The sequence below is a fragment of the Chiloscyllium plagiosum genome, unplaced genomic scaffold, assembly GCF_037043375.1.
Source record: "Chiloscyllium plagiosum isolate Xiang-an unplaced genomic scaffold, Cpla_swu_hap1 HiC_scaffold_9, whole genome shotgun sequence".
Classification (NCBI taxonomy): Eukaryota; Metazoa; Chordata; class Chondrichthyes; order Orectolobiformes; family Hemiscylliidae; genus Chiloscyllium; species Chiloscyllium plagiosum.
This window is the reverse complement of record NW_028270147.1, coordinates 125963751-125987774: the sequence shown is the minus strand read 5'-3', so window position 1 is coordinate 125987774 and position 24024 is coordinate 125963751. Positions and strand designations below refer to the sequence as shown.

The following is a 24024-nucleotide window of genomic DNA, read 5'->3' as shown; positions in this document are numbered from 1 at the left end:
GATAGAGTGGCTATGAGACAGAGTGAGACAGAGTGAGAGAGAGAGAGAGAAAGAGAGAAAACATGGGAGAGATTAATAGTGGGAGAGAGAGAGGTAGAGAGAAAGACGTGGCAGATGTGAGACAGAGAGAGGGACAGGTCTCTGGTCACCACATTCTGGGAAGGATGTGATTGTACTTGAGAGGGAGCAGAGGAGATTTCCCAGGATGCTGCCTGCGATGGAGGGTCAGCTATGAGGAAAGATTGGAAAGGTTGGGATTGTTTTCCTTGGAGCAGTGAAGGCCGAGAGGGAACCTGATAGAGGGGTATAAGATTATTTGAGGCAGTGATAGGGTGGGTAGGAAGACACTTTTTACATGAGTAAAGGACTCAAAAACCAGGAACAGAGACTGAAGGTAACACAGACATAGAAACATAGAAACCGCAGCAGGAGAAGGCCATTCGGCCCTTTGAGCCTGCTCTGTCATTCAGTATGATCATGGCTGATCCTCTCTCTCAAAGCTATATTCCTGCTTTCTCCCCATTCCCTTCATGCTGTTAAAATGCAAACAATTATCTCTCTCTTTTTCTTGAATATATTCAGTTCCTTGTCCTCCACAGCCTTCTGTGGTAGAGAATTCAACAGGTTGACCACCCTCTGAGTGAAGAAATGTTTCCTCATCTCAGCCCTAAATGGTCTATCCTGTATCCCCCTGAGAGTGAACCCTGGTTCCAGACTCTCCAACCAGGGGAAACCTCCTCCCTGTCCAGCCTTGTTAGAATTTTATACATTTCAATCAGATCCCCTCTCATCCTTCTGAGCTCGAGTGAGTCCAGGCCCAGTCGAGTTGGAGTGTGAGAGGAGAGTTGAGAAGAAATGTTTTCACCCAGAGGGTGGTGGGAGTCTGGAACTCACTGCCTGAAAGGCTGGTTGACTCACAAACTCTCATGACATTGGAGCAGTGTTTAGATATTCACTTGTGTTGCTGTAGCCTCCAGGGTAATGGGCCAAGAGCTGGAGGATGGGATTAGTGTCAACAGATCTTTGTTTACCAGCACAGACACAATGGGCCAAATGGCCTCAGTCAGTGCTGTTCACATCAATGACTCTCTGAGATAGACAGAGAAAGAGAGAGAGAGAAAAGAGGAAGTGTGAGGGGCTGACGTGGCTCCCTCTGCCTGATGCCATTTACATACTGAGGAACACCCAGTCAGACTCTCTCAGGCTGCAGCTTTATAAAGCAGAGCCCAGTGAAGGGAGAGTTTATCAGGAACCAGGCACAGGGATAGGAGCACACACCATGATTTCACACATCCAGCTGATCTGGCCCCTGGCATTCTGTGTCGCAGGTACAAATCTCTCTCCTTCCACCTTGAATCTTTAGCTGCTCTCCATTTCACTCCAATTCCACTGACTTGTGATTGAAGGGAAAATGCTGAAACCAGAGGAATGCTCAGTGTCTCCAACAATCTCTCATTTGACAGGCTCTTTCTGTGACAGTTCTGACTTCACTGTGTTTCTCTCTGACCCCTCAGGTATCAGTGGGGACATCATCATGACCCAGTCTCCCCCGGTGCTGTCAGTGGGACTGGGCCAGACTGCAACCATCACCTGTAAATCCAGTCAGATTGCCAGTTAGTAATGTTGAATGGTTCCAGCAGCAAGAAGGACAGAAACCCTCTCTCCTGATCTACAATGCAGCATCACGATTCACAGGAGTCTCCAACAGATTCACCGGGACAGAAGTGTCCAGCACACACTTCACTCTGACAATCAGCAACGTTCAGAATGAGGATGTCGCTGATTATTACTGTCAGCAAAGTTACAGCTCCCCTTACGTTCGGTAAAGGAACCAAGCTCAGACTGAGTAAGTAAATCCTTTCAATACTGGAACTTCCTAAAACACAAATGCTGAATTGTTGAAGGTGTTAGTGGGGAGCTGCAGTTAATGAAATGGTTGATTGAGGAGCACTGTGTCCAACAGGGTGTCCAGCTGTATTTCTTTAGTTCCGTTTGCCCGGATAAGCAGCAAGATATAAGTCAGTCAGTTTTACTCACCGTGTGGAGGAACTCTGTCCATTTGCAGCCTGTGGTCCCATTCCTGCAGCATGCAGTGAAATCAGTGAGTAGCCTCCTGCCAGTCTCAGTGTGTCGGACACGGGCAGAGTTTGATGTGAGCTCTGGCTCCTCTGATCTCACTGTCCTCAGCAGCAGCAGCAGCAGCACAGTGAGACACCGAGCTCCCATCTCCCCCAGCTTTAACTCTGCTCAACCACGCAATCACAGAATTGTTACAGTGCACAAGGAGGCCATTCCACCCATCCTGTCTGTACTGGCTCTCTGAATGAGCAATTCACTGAGTGTCATTCTCCTGCCTTCTCCCTGTCACCCTGCACATGGTTCCTTTTCAAATAACAGTCTCATTCCCTTCGGAATGTTTCAATTGAAGCTGCCTCCACCACACTCTCAGGCAGTGCATTCCATACCTTAACCACTCACTGGCTGAATTTTTTTTTTCCTCATCTCACTTTTGATTCTCTCACTAATTACTTTAAATCTGTGCCCTCTCCTTCTCAATACTTTCATGAGTGGGAACATTTTTTCCCTATTTACTCTGTCTAGACACATCTTGATTTTGAATTGCTCAAACAAATTTCCACTCAGCCTTCACTTCTCCAAGGAAGACAGTCCAAATTTGTTCATAACTGACTTTCCTCATCCCTGATCCTTCCATGGAATTTTGTTTTTACCCAATCTGCAAAATATTCACATCCTTCATGAATTATTCCCCTTATCTATTCCAGTAGTCCCATTTGCTTGCATTTAGCTAATTTCCCCCTATACAGTTCCTGTCCATGTACCTGTTCAAATGTCTTTTAAATGTTGTTATCATACTCATCTCTACGACTTCCTCTGGCAGCTCATTCAATGCACGCACCACCCTCTACGTGAAAGAGATGCACCTCAGGTCCCTTTTGAATCTTTCCCCTCTTGCTTTAAACCTCTGCTGTTTAGTTTTGGACTCTCTTACCCTGGGGAATAAACCTGAGCTAGTCATCTTATCTATGCCCATTACGATTTTATAAACCTCTAAAATGTCACCCAGCAGCCTCTGACCTTCCAAGGAAAATAGCCCAGGCCTAACCAGCCTCTCCTTATAACTCAAACCCTCTCGTCTCGGTGACATCCTTGTCATCCTTTTTAAACCCTTTCCAGTTTAATGACATCCTTCCAATAGCAGGGTGACTGGGAATGTGGCCTGATCAATACCTTGGAGAGTCGTAACAACTCCCACACGTAATGCTCTGACCGATAGAAGCAATTGTACCAAATGCTTTCGTCACCATCCTGTCTCCATGTGACACCAGTTTCAATCCTCTATGTGCCTCCACCCCTTGACAACACTCCCCATGGCCCCACAATTAACTGTGTTAGCCCTGGTCTGGTTTTTGTACCAAAATGTAACACCTCCCTATTATCTCAATGTGTAATGTAAATGTACTCTCAAATAGCCTTCTTCATTGTCCATGAAACTACCAATGTTAGTGTCATCGGCAAACTCACAAACCATGGCACCTATATTCTCATTCAATTTGTTTCTATAAATGATGAACAATGATGAACCCAGAACCAATCCTTTTGCCACATCGCTGGTCACAGGCTTCCAGTCTGAACAACAACCACTCTCTGTCTCCAACCATTAAGCCAATTTTGTATCAGTTAGCTTGCCCTCCCTGGATCCAACTTGATCTAACTTACTAACCAGTTGTCCATGCAATACCTTGTCAAAGGTCTTGCTAAAGTACATGTAGGCAATGTCTACCACTCTACTCTCAGCTATCTTCTTGGTCATGTCTTCAAAAAACTTAATCAAATTTGTGAGACATGATTTCCCACTTACAAAGCCTTGTGGACTATCCTTAATCAATCCTTATCTTTCCAATGCATTTAGATCTTGTCTCTCAAAATCCCCTCCAACAACTTATTCCCCACTGATAGCAGACTCCCTGGTCTATAATTCCCTGGGTATTCCTTGCAGACCTTCCTAAATATCAGCACAACATTAACCACGCTCCAGTCTTCCAGCACATCACCCGTGGCTGTTGATGATACAAACATCTCCACAAGGGGCGTCACTGTCTCTTCCCAAGCTTCCCACAAAGTACTGGGATGGAGCTGATCAGCTCCTGGGGATTTATCTACCTTCATGAGTTTAAAGAACAGATTACAGCATCTCTTCTTCTGTAATATGGACTCTTCTCAAGACATCAACACTTTTTTCCCGAATTTCCTTCTCTTCCATGTCCTTCTCAACCGTAAATACTGCGGCAAAATATTAGATTGGTAACTCATTCATATTCACTTTTAAAATAAAATATGAAAAATTCTAAGAGTGATTTGGAGGTGATCCATGGGATATGATCCATGATCTTTACTTTACTCTAGATTGTCCTTTGTCCTTTTCCACGGTCACCCTGAACCTTATGATACAATGATCACTCTTCCCTAAATGCCCTCTCACTGACACTCGATCTACTTGGGCCTCCTCATTCCCAAGATCCAGGTCTGGCAGAGCTTCTTTCTGATTGGAATGGGAACACACGGCTGGAGAAAATTCACCCGAGCACACTCTCACGACTCTGGCCCCTCTCTGCCCTTCACACTGCTCCGATTTCATTCTATATTCTGATAATTAAAGTCACCCGAATGTGTGCTGTGAATTTCTTGCAGATTTCTTCCTCTACATCCTTCCCTCTAGTTGGTGACCGACAGACTGCACTGAACAACCTGATTGCACCTTTTTGTTCCTTATCTCGAACCAAATCGATTCTGCCCTTGACCCCTCTGGGACATCCTCTTTCTCCAGCTCTGCACTGATCTCCTTAACCAATCCCACACCTCCCATCTTCCTCCCCTTTTCCTATCTTTAGTGAACACCTTGTATCCAGGAATATTTAACACCCAGTCCTGTCCTCATTTGAGCCTTATCTGTAAGAGCAACAACACCAGATTTCCACTTGGTAATATGCATCTGTAACTCCCCAATCTTATTCCCCATACTCCACGCAGGCCCCTACATGCACACAGTCAGTTGGATTTCGAAATTATTACGCTCTCCCTCACTGTGACCCGGCCAAATAAGTTATTATTGCTTACTTTGGAGTATCTATCTCTTGCATGATTCTGTTTTCCTTGGTGTTCCTCCCTGATATTTCCTCTTGGTTCCCACAGCCCCCACTTCCATGTTCATTTAAACTCTCTCCAACAGCACCAGCAAATCACCCCACAAGAAGCTCAGTTCTGTTCAGGAGCAACCCATCTGGTCTATAGAGGTCACATCTCCCACAAAGTCATTCCTAATGTCCCAAGAATCTCAAGCGCTCCCTCCTGGATCACCTTTCCAGCCTCAGATATACCCTGTTTTATTCACCTGTTCCTATCCTCACTTGCATTGGTCACTGGGAGTAATCCAGAGATTCAGAATTTTGAGCTCCTGTTGCTAATTGCCTCCAGAGCTCCCTAAATTCTGACTGCAGGACCACATCCCTTTTCTCCCTCTGTCACTGGACCACAACTGCTGCCTGTTCCCCCTTTCCCCTCAGCGTGCTCTGCAGCCGCTCAGTGACATCCTTGACCCTGACACCAGGGAGACAACATACAATCCTGGATTCCCATCTGCAGCTGCAGAAACAACTATCGATTGCCCTCACTCTCAAATCTCCTCTCACTATCGCTCTTCCAGTCTTCCTTGTACCCCCCTGTACAGCTGAGCCCCCGTGGTGCCGTGGACCTGGCTCTGGCTGCACTCCCCAGATGAACCATCATTCTCATCAGGATTCCAAACTGAATCCTGGTTGGACAGTGGGATGCATTCAGAGGATTCCTGTACTAGCTGTCTGGTCCTTTTGGACTGTCTGCTGTTCCCCCATTCCCTCTCTCCCTGTATATTCTGAAGCTGCAGAGTGACCACATCTAGAAACGTGCTCTCCACGGAGCTCTCAGCCTCACGGACGCTCCACACTGACACCAGCTTCTGCTCAATCTCCGGAAACCTGGAGCTCCAATTGCTGTCACTGACCACACTGCCTACACTCATGATATTCCAGGAGATGGGAAGCATCCTGAAGTTCCCACATGGAACAGGGTGCACACTCTCCCCACTCCCTGGTTATCCCTTGATAAAGTTCTGATGACAAACAGCTCCAGCTGGGCTCAAATCCAGGCCTTTCAGTGTTCCAGGGTTTTGCAGAGTCTGTTCAAAAGACAATATGATAACAGAGCAGAATTAGGCCATTCGCCCCATCAAGTCTGCTGTGCCGTTTGGTCATGGCTGATGTGTTTCTCACGACCATTCTCCTGCCTTCTTCCCATTATGTTTGATCGCCTTCCCAATCAGGAACCTATCAATGTCCGTCCGAAACACACTCAATTCCTTCACCTCCACAGCATGAGTTCCACAGATTAACCACCCTCTGGCAGAAGAAATTCCTCCTCATCTCAGTCCTAATGGATTACCCCTAAATTCTGTGGCTGTGCCCTCTGGTCCATGTTTCTCTTACTGGTGGAAACATCTCATCCCCGCCCACCCTATCCAGGCCTCTCAGTATTCTGTAAGTTTCAATGTGATCTCCCCATGTCCTTCAGAACTCTATCAAGTACACATCCAGAGTCCTCAATCTCTCCTCATCAGACCAGGCTGTCACCACCAGGGTCATCCTTATAAACCTCCTCTGGATCTCCCCCAATGCAAGCACATCCCTCCTTAGATACAGGTCCCAAAACTGTTCACAATATTCCAAATGCAGTCTGGCCAGAGTCTCATACAGCCTCAGCAGTACACACCTGCTCTTGTATTCTAACTCAGTTGAAATGAATGATAATATTGCATTTGTCTTCCTAATTGCCAACTGAATCTACATATTAACCTTAAGTGAAATCTGAAAGAGGACTCCTAAGTCCCTTTGGGTTTCAGAATGCCAAATTTCCCCATTTAAAAAACAGTTTGAGCCTCTATTGTTCCAACCTAAGGGCATAACCTCATACTTTCCCACTTTGTATTCCATCAGCCACTTTTTTCCCCACTCTCTGAGCCTTTCCAAGTCCTTCTGCAGCCTCTCTGCTTCCTCAACTCCCTCTGTCCCTCCCCTCATCTTTGTGTCATCAGCAAATTTAGGAACAATGCCCTCAGTTCCTTTTCCCAGATCGTTAATATATAATTAATTGTTACATGAATAGCTGAGGTCCCAACACTGCCCCCTGCTGAACTGCACGAGGCACCAGCTGCCATCCCGCAAAAGACCCATTTATTTCCACTCTCTATCCCATGTCAGTACCGGGCCCCAAACCCCGTGGGCTCTTATGTTATTTAGCAGCCTCCTGTGTGGCAACTTGTCAAAGGCCTTTTGGAAACCCAAATAGATCATGTCCATTGGCTCTCCTTTGCTAACTTGCTCATTGACTCCGATTATTACATTGAATTCCAGCTTCTCCCTCTCGAACTGCAGGGTGAATTCTAACGCATTATGGTCACTGCTCCCTCAGGGTTCACTCACCTTCAGCTCCCCAATCAGGGCTGCCTCATTACACATCACCGAATCCGGAATTACCTGTTTCCTAGTGGGTCTACCACAAACTGTTCCAAAAAAGGCCTCTCGCAGACATTCCATGAATTCCTTTCCTTGAGATCCATTCCCAAGCTGACTTTCCCAGTCCACCTGCATATTGCAGTCGCCATGATTATTGTAATAATCCCTTTCTTACATGCGTTTTCTATCTCCTGATTTATTTTCTGCCCCACATCCCGACTACTGAGAGGAGACTTGTACATAAGTCCCATCAAGCCCTTTGCTATTTTGTGGGTATTTAAGTTGACTCACACAGATTCTATGCTTTCTAACTCCATATTTCCGCTTGCTGTCGATGTAATTTCAGTTCTTCCTGACAGGATAAACCTGCTCCTCCCTCACCCCACCCCCACCCCCTTCAGATGTACCTATCATTAGAAACATGGAAACATAGAAAATGGCTGCAGGAATCGGCCACTCGGCCCTTTGAGTCTGCACCACCATTCAATATGATCATGGCTGATTACCCAATCTCATTATCCAATTCCCACTCCGCCCCCATATCCCTTGATTCCACAGGTTCACAACATCGGAATAACTTAACCCTTAATCTTCGACTGTGACCCCTAGTTTTGGATTTTCCTAATATCAAGAACATTCTTCCAGCATCAAGCCTGTCAAATCCCATCAGGATTTTATATGTTTCTGTGAGATTCCTCTCATTCTTCTAAATCCCAGTGAGTACAAGCCCAGTCGATCCAGTCTTTCCTCATATGTCAGTCCTGCCATCCCGGGAATCAGTCTGGAGAACCTTCGCTGGACTCCCTCAATAGCAAGAATGTCCTTCCTCAGACTAGGAGACCAAACCTGCACACAATACTCAAGGTGAGGCCTCACCAAGGCCCAGTATAATTCTGCAAGACATCCTTACTCCAATACACAAATCCTCTCACTGTGAAGGCCAGCATGCCATTAGCTTTCCTCACTGCCTGCTGCACCTGCATGCCCCCTTTCAGTTACTGTTCCACCATGATACGCAACTCTCATTGCACCTCACCTTTTCCTAAACTTTCACCATTTATTAATAATCTGACTTCCTATTTTACCACCAAAGTGGATAATCTCACATTTACCCAAATTATATTGCTTTTGCCAAGTATTTGTCCACTCAGCCAGCCTGTCCAAGTCACTCTGCAGCCTCTTAGCATCCTCCTCACAGCACACATTGCCACCCAGCTGAGTGTCATCTGCAAATTTGGAGGGATTGCATTCAATTCCTTTGTCCATATCATTTATGTATATTGTGAACAGTTGGGGTCCCAGCACTGAACCCTGTGGGTATCCCACTAATCACTGCCACTTTGAGAGGGACCCATTTATTTCAACTCTCTGTTTTCTGTCCGCCAATGAAGTCTCTCTTAATGTCAATACATTACCTCTGATATCATGAGGTTTAATTTAACTCACTTTTGAACTTGTCAAAAGCCTTTTGAAAGTCCAGTCACACAACATCCACTGGGTCCTGAGGGAGGGTCACTCAATCTGAAATGTTAACTTCAATTGCTGTCCACAGATGCTGCCAGACCTGCTGAACCTTTTCATCAATTTTTGATGTCCACTGATTCAGCCTTGTCCACTCTCTACTGATCACATCCTCAAAAACTTCCAGGAGATGTGTCAGGCCTGATTTCCCTTTCGTAAATCTATGCTGACTTGGTCCGATCCTGTCACTGCTTTCCAAATGCTCGTTTACTGTATCTTTAATAACTGACTCCAGTGTTTTCCTCATGTATAATTCCTCATTTTCACTCTCCCTCATTTTATTAAAAAGTGGGGTTACACTGGATACTGTCCAGTCCATTGGAATTCTGTCAGAGTCAACAGAATGTTGGAAAATGATCAACAATGTGTCCACTATTTCTACACCCACTTTCTTAAATACTCTGATGAGTTGCTGGCCCCTGGGGCCTTACATGTTTTGATACCATCAGTCTCCCAAAACCATTTCCTGACTAACAAGGATTACCTTCAGTTCTTGCTTCACACTTGACCCCCTATCCCCCTGCATTTCCTTTCAATAGGATGTGCATCCCTGGATATTTAGTTCCCAGCCCTGATCCCCTTGCAGCCACGTCCCTGCACTACAGGCTCATTTACCTTGTTTCATAAACTCGATGCATCGAAGTACAACACCCTCAGTCATGCACTGACTGCCTCCTTCTCATAGTTATCTCCTTTAGAAATCACAGAATCCCTACAGTGTGGAAGCAGGCCATTCAGCCCAGACTGACCCTCCAAATAGCATCCCACCCACCCTACAATTGCCATGGATAATCTTCCTAACCTACACATATTTCTGGCAATGGGAGGAAACCCAAGTGGACACCGGGAGAATGTGTAAACCCCACACAGACAGTCAGTTGGAATTGAATCTGTGTCTCTGGAGTTGTGAGACAGCAGTGCTAACCACTGACCCACCATTCCACCCTGCAGGGCTTCAATTTCGATTCTTGATCCTTTCCATACTCTCTATCCTAATACTTGGTCTGGATGCTTTAATAAAGTGTCCTGTCCCCCTACCTTCTTTAATTAGTTTAAATTCCTCAGAAACTTGATTTCCCTTGGTTTGTGTGGTACCACTTTGTCTACATTATTCCGAATGTTTCATGCGTTAAGAGACAAAACCTTTAAGCTTGTTCGATATTGTTCTTCCCTGCACTTTTAAGTTTCCTCAGTACAATATGACATTCACAATACTCTGTCCCTTTCCTTTTATTTTCTGGTAACAATCAATCCCATCACTAACCAGTAATCCTCCCTTCTCCTTTAACTTTCATTTCCTCATTTTCCATCCAACTGTTCCAGTTACTTTCTCTTTGAATCGTATTCAGGCTGATACTTATTCCTGAACAAACATCACTCAAAAATATTCCTTGGTTCATTGTTGCTTGTGGTATCTTGCTGTGTACAATCTGGCTTGTACATTTCCTACATTATAACAGTGACCACATTTCAAACAAGTCCCACACGGTCTGCAAATGTCTTTGGGACAGCATGGATCTTTCTTTTCTTTGGATGAACTGGGAGTCTTTCAGATGTGAAAGATGCCATTCCAATATTGCACAGTCCTCCTCCTGAACTAGTTTCTGCTTGGTCCCTCTCTTTTGTGAAAACAGACCAAAAGTTTTCATGAGGAACCATTTGTCCATCTTCCACCACCGCACACAAGTTCCCTTCCTGCTCTCGAATGGGCCTCATACATTCCTTTATTCACCTGTTCTTTCTGTGATTATAAAACATCACTGGGATTTCTCAGACTTCATTTGGACACATTTCATCCTCTTTGCTTTCCTCAGGTCCCGGTAAATTTCACCCCTGCATTTTGTCTTTCAGCCACTTTTACCCAATCCCTGGCTAGTTCAGTAAAATGGTTTGTTCCCAAATGAAAACTTTTACACTTGCTCCATGGTTCTCCATTTCCATCCCTCCTCTCAATCTCACTGAGTTCTGATCATTGTCATGAAAATGCTCCCCCATTGATAGCCCTTCCAGCTGCCCACATTCATTCCCTAAACAATGATCCAAAACTGTCCCTTCTCTTTCACCATCACCTTCTCAGAGGCAATTAGTGTTGGGCAATAAATGCTGGCCCTGCCAGTGACACTCATATTCCAAGAAGCAATTTTAAAAGTCCCTGTCCTTTTATGAGGTTTGTTAGGTATTGAATATAAATGTTCAAATGGATTGTTTTGCCAGTGAATGTTCAGAGTTGAAATCCCTTTGAATGGCAGGGATTAAAATTGTTTGTCTTATCTTTCAGGCCATGAGAACTCTCAGCCGAAGCTGACCCTGTTGCCCCCCTCCCCGGAGCAGGTCAATGCCAAGGGCACTGCCACCCTGGTGTGCCTTGCCAATCACTTCTATCCCGATGAGCTGGAGGTGCAGTGGAAGAAGGATGGTGCAGTCATTTCGGACGGGGTTCAGACCAGCAACTACCTGCGAGCTTCGGACAGCACCTACAGTGTCAGCAGCCTGCTGACCCTCTCTGGGTCTGACTGGGAGTCCAACGCTCGCTTCTCCTGTGCCCTTACCCACGTGACCCTCCCCTCTCCCCTCAGCAAGAGCATCAGGAGATCAGAATGTGTGTAGAGGGTTCGAGACAGTCCACAGAGGAGACACAACTTTAAATAGAACAGGGCTGAGCTGGCAGGACAAAGGTCATTGTCAGCACTGAATTTCAACTCTCTTCCTTCTTGGGATTGGCTCGGTGACATTTCTGAGGTTCAGGGGTTAAGGCAGGTCATTGGGATCAAAAGGAAGCTTTACTCTGTATCAAACCCCGTGCTGACCCTGTCCTGGGAGTGTTTATGGGGACAGTGTTGACTTGTGATGCCAAGTAAAACCTCTCGAAGATGCTGAAAACTGTCAGCTATACAAACAATGTGAACCTCTGAAATCTCTGCCTCAGTAAACCAGATCTCCTTCCTGCTCAGCCGCCAGTTCGAATTTAAGCTTCTGTCATTACTTAAAGGGACAGGATTCTCAGGTTATTGAGAAAATCTCCACAAGTGTTTTCCTCAAGCTCCATTGTGGCTGTGATTTTGAGCAGTTTCTTCTGTCTGGGCTGTTAATTGCAGTCTTTTTTCTGTCAATGTAAATCTGCAAAAAGGAATAAAGATCAAGAAGATTCAGTCTCTGTCTCGTGTGTGCTTTGGAAATGGCCAGAGCTACTGGGAACCCTGCATTGATGAATATGATCAGCAGCATCTTGTTACTCAGAATAACAATTTCACAGGTTTTGGGAAATAAATATTACTTAAATTAGACTTGGGTTTTCTTCACTCTTAAAATGCGATGGAATGGTCCCATGTGTCCCTTGGATTCAGTCCCAGATTCCACCGTGGCTCTTTCATTCAAACACAGCATTAGCACACTGACACCACATTCAGAGGGCAATCCTGAGATGGGGCAAGTTTTGTTCTTGATTGTGGGGAAATGGGGGCTGGGTGTGAAATGTCCAGTCTGAAGCTGGTGGGGGTACTTTATAATGAAGAATAGAAACTGATGTCAGGATAAAGTCAGGTGTTGATGGGAGTGAGGAATAGCTCAGTGATCTGTCTCCAGAATCCACACACTACACGCATCCTTCTGTCAGACCCTGAAGGCAGAGAAACTGCTCCTTGACAACCTATATTTCTCTATCTTTCCCAGAAAAGGTGAAGTATTCTCTGCCTCAGTGATTCCCTGGGACAGGCCATTTTAAAAAGGGCTGTGGGAAGGGAACTGTTGCCTCTCAATGACAAAGCCAATGGAAGGATGTGGAGCTGGCTCTGTGAAATATCAGGGCATAGAGGATGACACCAGAAGCAATTCAATGTGGTCGCTCTCTCCTTTGCAATTGCTAAACTGGTAACAATTACTTTTTGCTCACAATTTGCTCTCTCGAATTTGATCCACTTGCCTTTCTTACTTTGCTTTTTTTGACTTCAGTCTGTGGGTAGTTCCATCAAAACCCAATCTCCTCACACTCATCCTGGCCCCTGAAGAGATTAGAGACAAACTGCAAATGCTGGAATCTAAGGTTGACAAGCAGGAGGCTGGGAGAACACAGCAAGACTGGCAGCATCAGGAGGTGGAGAAATCGACATTTGGGTGTAAACCTTCTTCAGGAAGTGGGGTGGGTGGGTGTTGGGGGAGCTGCAGATAAAGGGAGTGGCCGGGGCAGGGTGGTTAGGTGGGGATAGGTGGAGACAGGTCGAGGTTAGGACATGGTTGGTCGAAGGGAGGGATAATTCTGGATTCATCTCTCCCATCGACCAATCAGGTCATACTCTCTATCTTTCTCAACCTATCCCCACCTCACCACCTCGCTCCCACCCACCCCTTTATCTGCAACTCCCCTGACACCTACCCTCCCCCTTCCTGAAGAAGGGTTACACCTGAAATGTCGACCCCTGAAGAGATTAGACGAGGTTATTTCATTGAATCAAATCATTGAGCCCATCAATCCTGAGAACAGATTCCAACATTGAAGTCCCATTTTCTAGTTGCACATGTAAAGTCTCTTTCAGGCTGAAAGAAGGAAGCTTTCGATTGAGAAATGAGTGAGCTTAACCCAGGTCCTGAACAACAGCACTTCAGAATGGAGTGATATAAATCAGAAGCAATATAAATACAGGGCAGCTTATATACTGCAGCTCGCACTGAGTGCAGCCAGCACAGAGGGGAATGCTGGGAGGTTTGGTCAGTGTGGGAGTTTGGAGAACTCAGGGAAGGAGTCCACCTTTGCTTTTCCAAAGTGATTTGGAACTGTCACTTCAGCTGCTGGGAGCCTGCACATGCACTTGGTTTGAATGAAACAAAATGGTAAACAAGAAAATAGGAATCTGGAAATTGTTTCGTATGAGGGATTGTGTAAATAGACTGCTTCAGGACATGTCCATTAGGGAAGGTTAATAAATGCAAAGTACTGAAACTTCAAAACAGAGACTGAAGACAATTACTGGACCAATGAACGAATGGATAATTTTCAGTTGTAAGTAAGATCAACATTTCTTTATTGCATTGAAATGATTCAGGGTAAATACATCTGTAAAAAACTACAGGAACTCCCACTCAGGGAGTTTGGAATGAAGGCTGAATTGAAAAAGCAGTGATATATCAGGGAGTGCCGGAGATACCTGGAGACTTAGTTCCAGAAGCAAGTTATAGGCCTCAGGACTGCACAGTTCAATTCCATGTGTAGTAAAGGGCAGGAGGGTACGACACACGATGGAGGCAGATAGGGAGTTGGAGGATACAGTGGGACAGGAAAACCCCTCACTCTTCTAAACTCCAGTGAGAACAAGGCCAGCCTTTCCAATCCTTCCTCATCTCACAGCCCCCTCATTCCAGGGATCAATCGGGTAAAACTCCTCTGAAACACCTCTAATGCATTTATATTCTTCCTTCAATAAGGAGACCAAAACTACACACAATACAGTATTTGAGATGTGATCACATCAATATCCAGGAATAACTGAGACATCACAGTCTCACTTTCTGGTCCCGAATCATGCCTACAATTAGTTTTCCCAGTGTTTTTACTGTCCATCTTTAATTGTCCTGGACAAGATGGTGCTGAGCTGCCTTCTTCAACCGCTGCAATCTGTGTGCTGTAGGTAGACTCATAATGTCCTTAGGAAGGGAATTCCAGAATTCTGACCCAGTGACGATGTTTCCAAGTCAAACTGGTGAATGGCTTGGAGAGGAACTTGCTGGGGTGATGCTGCCCTTGTCCTTCTTGATTCAAGTAATCATGGGTTTAGAAGGTGTTGTCTCAGGACCTTTGGTGAATTTCTGCAATGCATCTTGTAGAGAGTACACACAAATGTTACTGAATGTTGGTGTGGAGGGAATGGATATGTGTGGAAGTGGTGCCAAACAAGCTGGCTAAAATTTGATAAACAAAATTTAAATAAAATAATATAAAACAACCTAAAATGAAATAAAATAAAATGTTGCTGCGTTTTTGATAAAACATCACTGAACCCCAAATATTAACTCCTCCCTTTTACACGATAATGAGGAAAGAACTCTTGTTGGTGCAGTTTTTTTTTAATCATCTCAGAATATTCAAAGCTGTGAGCACAGAGCAGTCACGTTCCCGGAAAAGATGGTGAGGTTCCGCAGACAGTAAACGAATGACGAGACATATCTGTTTTGTTGGCACTCGTTGAATAGCGAGCAGGATACCCGAGGGAATCTCTTCAGAAGTGGATCTTGTCGAACCCCCTGAGGTGGGTGTGGGGGTGGTCGGGGTGTGGTGGTGGTGGAGCGTCAAATGGTGGAACCAGAGACTGTGCAACTTTCAACAGTGCACTGCAGTCTCAGCCTGGATTCTGTGCTCTCATTTCTGAGGTGGCTTTCAATCCGATGACCACTTTGACGATGAGGCAGGAGCATTGCCCATGGAGCCACGGTCAGTAACAATGTAAACTGTGTGGCTCTGAAAGCCTGAGTCTGCATCTCAGCTCAGACGATATCAGCTCATTCATCAAATCTGTTTCTGCCCCTCTGCAGGCTGACCAGGCTGCCAGTGCCTTTCCAACACTCTCACGTTTCCTCCTGTGTCACAGCTCATTCTCCTGAGGGATAGATGTGCTTGGAGTCGAGAAGTGTGGGCCTGGGAAAGCACAGCAGGTCAGGCAGTTGTGCTCAGGCCGAGGACATCACCTTGTCCCTCTGTCAGATCCTCTTCAAGAAACTCATGGATCACCACCACCGCTCAACAGTTAGGGAAGGGCAACGAGCAAGGATGGAGATGGGGACGCTATGCCTCAAGTGCTGTTCTCTGCAGTTTGGGGGCATGCTTTGACAGCTGTTTGTTAGATCATTGAGTATAATTCATTTTTTGCTGATGCCAGTGATTAGATTAGATTAGATTAGATTACAGTGTGGAAACAGGCCCTTCGGCCCAACAAGTCCACACCGACCCGCCGAAGCGAAACCCACCCATACCCCTACATTTACCCATTACCTAACACTACGGGCAATTTAGTATGGCCAATTCACCTGACCCTGCACATCTTTGGACTGTGGGAGGAAACCGGAGCACCCGGAGGAAACCCACGCAGACACGGGGAGAACGTGCAAACTCCACACAGTCAGTCGCCTGAGTCGGGAATTGAACCCGGGTCTCTGGCGCTGCGAGGCAGCAGTGCTAACCACTGTGCCACCGTGCCGCCCACCAAATCAGGGTCACCCATGTCATGGCTCTGTTTCTGGCCGAGGCTCCAGTCTTTCAAAGAGATCAATTCAAGCCTCACCAGTTTGATCATTTGAATTGTATGCCATTTATTTTGATTTCTCCTGGGATGGGGTGGGCGTTGACGTGTCAGTTATTTGTTGCCCTTCCCGAATTGTCCTGGAGATGGCGGTGGTGAGCCATGTAATATCTGGGAAGCAACTGATAGATCATTCCTACTGAAATCGACTGGAATGAATGTAGGTTTATTCATGGCTAATGGAAAGAGTCATTACCCATAATCCTCAGCTGCTGTGCAAGTACTCTATAGTTACTAGAAGGCAGTTGTTTCTCTCTGCCCGAACAATACAAAGTCAGAAGTCACACAAAAGCAGGTTCTAGCCAACAGGTTCATTTTAAATCACAAGCTTCCGAAACGCTGCTCCTTCATCAGGTGTACCCCAGTCCACCATCGACATCCCCACATTACTGAACAGTACAAATAAACTGGGGCTTTGAGAGGATCTAACCGGCTCCATCTGAAGAATCGTGGGGAGAGAGAGAGAAAAAAAAGAGAACAGCTTTCAGACCAGGATACTTGTCGCATCGCAATGAAAATGCCCTGCATGCTATGATATATCCAAACGGAGTACTTTGGTGTGATTTTTGATTGTCTGCAGATTGTGCTTTTTTTCATTCTATGATACACGTGGACTATGTCAGTATTGGGTATCACAAAGCATGTTTGGTATCACAAAGTATGTTTCCTCCATTGAACACTTTCCAACACACTCTCTCCATCTTGCTTTAATCCTTATTGACTCTTGGACATTCCCCCTACACTCTCACTCTGTCCCGGTCCCAGAGGAATTGATGGCCTGAGTTCATGACCCCGCACTGTGTGAGGATTGGTGTGAAGTGAGGCCAGTGTGTTGGAGCTTGGGCCCCTGCCTCAGGCCCAGGTGTAGGGACCTGTTCATCAATCTGCACATTGTCCTTTTTCTCTTTCTGAATGAACTGGATCAAGTTGCAGTAACGAGCTGGAAACAAGGTGTCTTGTCTAAAATGTTCCCAGCATTAAATACAGAACTGGCTTAGTCACAGGAGACAAAGGGCAGTGATGGAAGGATAGTTTTCAGAATAGATGGTGGAAACTCATGATGTTCCACAGGGTTCAGTGGTGTTCTACAGAAATGAATTGGAGGAGGGCATAGCTGGTCTAATTAGTAAGTTTACGGTTAATACAAAGATTGGTAGAGTTCTGGAAAATGAGAAGGTTTGTCACAGGATACCGCAGGATATAGATCAGTTGGCTGCTTGGATAGAAAAATGGCAGATGGAGCTTAATCCAGACAAATGTGAGGTGATGCATTTTGAAAGGTGATGTACAGGTGGGAATTATACAGTGAATGGCAGAATCCTCTGGAGTATTGATATGCAGAGAGATTTGGGTGTGCATGTTCACGGATCACTGAAGGTGGCAGCACAGGGAGGTAAAGCAGTAAAAAAGGCTTATGGCATGCTTGCCTTCATTGGAAGGGACACTGAGTATAAGGATTGACAAGTTATTCTGTAGCTTTATCAAACAATAGTTAGGCCACACTTGGAATATCGCATGCAGTTCCGGTCAGCACACTACCAGAAGGATGTGGATGTTTTGAAGATGGTGCATAAAATGTTTACCAGGATATTGTCTGTTATGGGGGATTGTGGTTCTGAAGAAAGGTTGGAGAGACTGGCTTTGTTTTCATTGGAATACGGGAAAATGAGGTGTGTCCTGATAGAAGATTACAGAGTTGTGAACGGCATAGGTAGTGTGGAAAATATGAGGCTTTTTTTCAGGGTGTATGCGTCACTTACTCAGGGACAGAGGTTCAAGGTGCGGGGAAATTTAAAAGAGATGTGTGAGATAAGTATTTTACACAAAGGGAGTTGAGTATCTGGAACACACTGCCAGAGGAGGGGGTGGAAGCAGACAGAATAGAATTATTCAATAAATAAATAATGCATGAATAGGAAGGGAATAGAGGGCTATGAATCCTGTAGGTGAAGACAGTTTCTGTGAGGAAGGCCAAAATGTGTCAGCACAGGCTTGTAGGGCTGAAGGGCCTGTTCCTGTGCTGTATTGTTCCTTGTTCTTTGGTCCCTGCTGTTGACTTGGATTCTCGGGAGCCAGCTCCGTATGAAGAGCCTGTTCTCATTCTTTTGTTGGAGTTCATGGGGCAGCTGCTGCTTCCTTGCTGCGTCACTGATCAAACCAACAATGTGGGAAGACTCATGATATTTTAAATACACTGTCTGCTGGAAAATGTTTGGCCGAGGTTTTAATGTTGTTTAATAAGATAATGACATCAATACACCAGTGTTGTTTACGGCTCAGAACGTTTACCATCATGGTCCAAGATTTAAATGCACCATCTCTCACTCGTGATAATACAGTTTTCAATGTTTCTCTCCCCTTACGTGTTATGAAGAGGTTTGCAAACGTGTTTTGATGAGGACAGTGCATCTTCAACACCGTATGAGGGAGTGGGTGTCTGTTTGAATTCTCACTTGTGATAATACAGTTTTAAATGTGTCAGTGTTACTTTCCCCACTCTCTGGGGGATGTCGCTGCCACTATCCCCACTCCACCCTTCACTCTCGGGGTGATACCATTTTTAGCATCCTTTCTGTCTGAGAATGTCATTTTTCTTGTCCCTCCCTCTCTCAGGGACTGGGTGGGTGTTTCACATGCACCTGGTTTGTTAGATCCATTCTTGTGAAATGGGTAATCCCTGTTTTACTCTGGTAACAGTGAGTTAAAGCCCGGTACAGTTCACCCTTCATCTCCATCATATCTCAGGGCCTAAGGTTGGTCAGTACTGTCTAGTACCAGATCAATCCCACCACTTCCCACAGTTTTCCCTCTTTCCTATCTTTACTGGACACCTTGTATCCAGGAATCCCCAATCCCGGATCTCTGTTAGAGCCACAACATCAGATTTCCACTTGACAATCTGCATCTGTAACCCCCCAATACTGTATTATTAACCCATTTCAGTCTGTATCCCATCAATCAGGGTCCCTAATAGGCAAAGGCTGTATTTAAATAATCTCAGTGACTGTGGAGACCTGGTGAGGTTGGGAACAATCAGCAGGATCAGTCACACCATTTGCATTCTGCACAGGGCTCGGGATTTCAGGGGGCCCATTGTGCTCGGGTCTGGGACTGAGGAGCAAGAGCGAGGCCTGCAATCTCTGGTCTCTGTCCCTGATTTGTGGGTCCTCTCTGATGGAGACCATTGTGAAAGCCATAGTCAACATCACCACCTACTGACTTGGAGAAGCAAGAACATGCAGTGCTTGTGGGAATAACCTGAATGTGATCAGAGGACAAGGTCAAAAATCATACGACACCAGGTTATTGTCCAACAGGTTTATTAGAAAATACAATCTTTCGGAGCCTTGCCCCTTCTTTCAGGTGCTCAGAGGAGCAAACAAGGTGAATTTAATCAACAGAGAAAACAAACTCTGCTGTTCATTTCCTTCTCCCGATAGCGCAAATCCTCCAACCCTGGCCATATCCTTGTAAATCTTTTCTGAACCCTTTCAAGTTTCACAACATCTTTCCGACAGGAGGGAGACTAGAATTGCATGCAATATTTCAACAGCAGCCTAAACAATGTCCTATACAGCTGCAACATGACCTCCCAATTCCAGTACTCAATACTCTGACCGATAAATGAAAGCATACCAAACACCTTCTCTTTCCTTTCTCCCTGCGACTCTACTTTCAAGGAGCTATGAACCTGCACTCCAAGTTCTCTTTGTTCAGCAACATTCCCTAGGGCCTTACCATTATGTGTATAAGTCCTGCTAAGATTTGCTTTCCCAAAATGCAGCACCGTACATTTATCTGAATTAAACTCCATCTGCCACTTCTCAGCCCATTGGCCCATCTGATCAAGATCCTGTTGTAATCTGAGGTAACCTTCTTCGTTGTCCACCACACCTCCAATTTTGGTGTCGTCTGCAAACTTACTAACTGTACCTCTTATGCTCATATCCAAACCATTTATATAAATTACGAAAAGTAGTGGACCCAGCACTGATCCTTATGACACTACACTGGTCACAGACTTCCACTCTGAAAAGTATCCCTTCACCATCACCCTCTGTCTTCTAGCTTTGAGCCAGTTCTGTATCCAAATGGCTAGTTGTCCATGTGAAATCTAACTTTTCAAACCAGTCTCCCATGGGGAACCTTGTTGAATGCCTTACTGAAGTCCATATAGGTAACATCTACCGCTCTGCCCTCATCAATCCTCTTTGTTACTTCTTCAAAAAACTAAATCGTGTTTGTGAGACATGATTTCCCACGCACAAAGCCATGTTGACTATCGCTAATCAGTCCTTGCCTTTCCAAATACATATACCTCCTGTCCCTCAGGATTTCCTCCAACAACTTGCCCACCACCGACATCAGGCTCACTGGTCTGTAGTTCCCTGGTTTATCCTTACCAGCTTTCTTAAAAAGTGGCACCACGTTAGCCAGTCTCCAGTCTTCCAGCACCTCACCTGTGACTATCGATGATACAAATATCTCAGCAAGAGGCCCAGCAATTACTTCCTTAGCTTCCCACAAAGTTCTAGGGTACACCTGATCAGGTCCCGGGGATCTATTCACCTTTATGCATTTCAAGACATCCAGCACTTCCTCCTCTGTAATATGGACATTTCACAAGATGTCACCATTTATTTCCCTACATTCTATACCTTCCATATCCTTTTCCACAGTAAATACTGATGCAAAATAGTTTCTCCCCAGTCTCCTGCAGCTCCACACAAAGGCTGCCTTGCTGATCTTTGAAGGGCCCTATTCTCTCCCTAGTTACCTTTTTGTCCTTGATGTATTTGTAAAATTTCTTTGGATTCTCCTTAATTCTATTTGCCAAAGCTATCTCATGTCCCTTTTTTACTCTCCTGATTTCCCTCTTAAGTATACTCCTACTGCCTTTATACTCTTCTCATGATTCCCTCGATCTATCCTGTCTATACCTGACATATGCTTCCTTCTTTTCCTTAATCAAACACTCAATGTCTTTAGTCATCCAGCATTTCCTATACCTACCAGCCTTTCCTTTCACCCTCAAGGAATATGCTTTCTCTGGATTCTTGTTATCTCATTTCTGAAGGCTTCCCATTTTCCAGTCGTTCCTTTACCTGCGAACATCTGTACCCAATCAGCTTTCGAAAGTTCTTGCCTAATACCGTCAAAATTGGCCTTTCTGCAGTTTAGAACTTCATCTTTTAGATCTAGTCTATACTTTTCCATCACTATTTTAAAACTAATAGAATTATGGTTGCTGGCCCAAAATGCTCCCCCATTGACACCTCAGTCACCTGCCCTGCCTTATTTCCCAAGAGTACGTCAAATTCTTCACCTTCTCCACTGGGTACATCCACATACTGAATCAGAAAGTTTTCTTGTACACACTTAACAACTTGCACTCCATCTAAACCCTTAACATGATGGCAGTCCCAGTCTAAGTTTGGAAAGTTAAAATCCCCTACCATAACCACCCTATTATTCTTACAGATAGCTGAAATCTCCTTACAAATTTGATTCTCAATTACCCTTTGACTATCAGAGGGTTTACAATACAATCTGAATAAAGTCATAACCCTTTCTTATTTCTCAGTTCCACCCAAATAACTTCCCTGGATGTATTTCCAAGAATATCCTCCCTCAGTACAGCTGTATTGCTATCCCTTATCAAATATGCCACTCCCCGTCCTCTCTTGCCTCCCTTTCTATCCTTCCTGCAGCATTTGTATCCTGTTAAGGCCTCGTCACAGAATCCTTGTGGAATACCATTCAAAATGTGTTTTTTTCCCTGTCGTCTGTCACCAGTCTCCTAACCGAGTCAAACATTCATCTTCAATCCCATGGGTTTTAACTTTGGTCAGCAGACTGTTTTGCGGAAAATTATTGCGTATTTCTGAAAGTTGTTAAGACTATACGTCCTATCAACTATTTTAGTTAATGCGTTTGGTTTGTTAGTTAGAAATTACCCATCACAAATCTATGTGGATTATTTCCAATTCTCTATATGCGAAGGGGCGGCACAGTGGTTAGTGCTGCAGCCTCAAAGCGCCAGAGACCTGGGTTCAATTCCCACCTCAGGTAACTTTCTATGTGGAGTTTGTGCCATAATGTTTAGACTGATTCTAAACATTATGAAAAATGAATTAACAGAATCTTACATGGATTCATGCAGGATTTGAGCAAAGTATGATGTAACTCTGCAAGTACAAATTCACCCCACAAATGTACATGTGTATGTGGGTTTGTTTGTGTGTGTGTGGGTGGGTAGGGGGGCCTTATGAGTGTCTGTGAGAGAACGTGCATGTGTGTGTGCATATAGTGCAATGGTGGTCACCTGCAGTGTGACATGAATCCATGGTCCCGGTTGAGGCCATCCCTATGGGTACCGAACTTAGCTATCAGCCTCTGCTTGGCCACTTTTCACTGCTGCCTGGCCCAAAGTCCGCCTTGGAGGATGGTTTCCCGAAGGTCCAAAGTCGAATGCCCCGGACCGCTGAAGTGTTCTCCAACTGGAAGGGCACACTCCTATCTGTTGATTGTTGTGCAGTGCCCATTCATCCGTTGCCATAGCCTCTGCTCGGTTTCACCAGTGTACCATGCCTCAGGGTATCCTTGCCTGCAGCGTATGAGATAGACAACGTTGGCTGAGTCACACGAGTACCTGCCATGTACATGGTGGGAGGTGTCCCCACGTGTAATGATGGTATCCATGTCCACACTCTGATACGTCTTGCAGCGTCTACCGTGACAGTATCGTATGGAGTTATCCTGAAAGCCAGACAGTTTGCTACGAACAATGATCTGTTTGAAGTTTGGGGATTGTTTAAAGACGAGCAGGACAACTCCATCCAACTCCCTCCAATCCTGGCATCATCCTTGTAAACCTTTTCTGAACCCTTTCAAGTTTCACAACATCCTTCCGATAGGAAGGCGACTAGAATTGCACGCAATATTTCAAAAGTGACCTAACCAATATCTTGTAAAACCGCAACATGACCTCCCAACTCCTATACTCAATTCTCTGACCAATAAAGGAAATCATACCAAACACCTTCTTTATTATCCTATCTGCCAATGACTCTACTTTCAAGGAGCTATGAACCTGCACTTCAAGGTTTATTTGTTCAGGAACACTCTCGAGGACTTTACCATTAAGTGTTTAGGTCATGCTCTGACTTGCTTTTCCAAAATGCAGCACCTCGCATTTATCTAAATTAAACTCCATCTGCCACTTCTCAGCCCATTGGCCCATCTGATTAAGATCCCATTGTAATCTGAGGTAAACTTCTTTGCTGTCCACTACACCTCCAATTTTGGTGTCATCTGCAAACTTATTAACTACACCTTCCACATTCACTTCCAAATCATTTGGATAAATGAAGAAAAGCTGTTGACCCAGCACTGATCCTTGTGGCAATCCACTGGTCCCAGGCCTCTAGGTCTGAAAAGCAACTCTTCACCACCACCCTCTATCTCCTCCCTTCAAGTCAGTTCTATATCCAAATGTCTAGTCCTCCCTGCATTCCATGAGATCTAAACTTGCTACAAGTCTCCCATGGGCAACCTTGTCGTATGCCTTACTAAAGTCCATGTAGATCACATCCACCACTCTGCCTTTTGTTACTTCTTCCTCCACTGATTGTAATTTTCTTGAGTTCCTTTCT

General features: G+C 45.1%; 1 long non-coding RNA gene across 1 annotated transcript in view; it reads left to right on the top strand.

Annotated features, from left to right (window-relative positions):
* The first annotated feature begins 1262 nt into the window (after positions 1 to 1262).
* LOC122547362 (uncharacterized) overlaps positions 1263 to 24024 on the top strand; it is a 466533-nt gene continuing 443771 nt past the window's right edge. Inside the window, exons 1-2 of the long non-coding RNA XR_015758265.1 lie at positions 1263 to 1328; positions 1515 to 1846. This is a non-coding gene — a long non-coding RNA (uncharacterized LOC122547362). The remainder of the gene's footprint in view (positions 1329 to 1514; positions 1847 to 24024) is intronic.